Genomic DNA, 1,162 nt, shown 5'->3' with positions numbered 1-1,162 from the left:
ATAGACAGATAGATAGATAGATAGATAGATACATAGATAGATAGATAGATAATAGAAGATAGATAGATGATAGATAGATAGATAGATGACAGATAGATAGATAGATAGATAGATAGATAGATAGATAGATAGATAGAAAAAATGCAGGACAGATATACATCCCCTGCTCCCCAAACAACTATGTTTCCTTCGCCTATTTGTTATACCTGCCTGGAAAGAATTAAGACCTAGAGGATGCCAAATAGTTCCGAAATGCTGTCTTCCATTCGTAAACGTCATAGCAGCTGTGGTTACATGCACAAGACTTGCACAAGATCAATCTAGTCAAAAATTCAAGTATGGACTCGGGAAGGGCTCATGAGGCCCCACCTTTGGCTGAGGAGCTATTGGCAGTTGATGGTTGAAGGGGAGGGAAAGTCAATTTTCTTCAGGGATGATAAACTGTCCATGCTCCAGTGGATGGCTCCACACCCATGCACATATAGGGAGTGTTAATTGGACTCCCCACGAGTTATAAAAAAGAGAAGAGGACATGAAGTTGGGAAGACATGTTGGGAGTAGTCCTGGGGCATTTATAGTGGGGAAGAGAGAGGGTAGATATGATCAAAATATATTATATATGTGTAAATAAAATTGTAAAAGCCTTTTGTTAAGATGGAAAACAATATTCTGGCTTCTGCAGGGTTATATGCTTTGTCAGAGTCCTTAGTGTTTTATTTTATTTGAACAGTCTTCAAATTGTGCTACCATGCCCTAGGAGTGTCTCTGGATGAAGAGAAAACTCATGTAACAATGATTTCTATTTTCACTTAAAGGCAGCAACTGAGACACAGTGAATGGTTCCCCCTTGGTATCTTTATGGACCACAGAACATCCTAAGGTTTGATTTGGCCTGGTTCAATTTAAGACAGTTTAGTGTAGTCACCAGTCTAAAAGATAGGTACTTTTGCAGTGTAGTCTTATAATAACTGCTTTTTTGAAAACATAAAAAATACGTCCAGGTATTAATAGTTATCTCTTTCTAACTTAGAGAAATCACCCAGTTTTGTTGGAGAGAATTCAGAATTATGAATCACAGAACTTGGAGAGAGATGCAGTTTTTACATAACTTCGTTTCTTCAAATAATTTAATATAGCTGAACATAATGTACCTTTTTTTATT

Source organism: Nannospalax galili, unplaced genomic scaffold, assembly GCF_000622305.1.
Source record: "Nannospalax galili isolate Female #2095 unplaced genomic scaffold, S.galili_v1.0 scaffold186, whole genome shotgun sequence".
Classification (NCBI taxonomy): Eukaryota; Metazoa; Chordata; class Mammalia; order Rodentia; family Spalacidae; genus Nannospalax; species Nannospalax galili.
Note: the sequence above shows the minus strand (reverse complement) of the source record.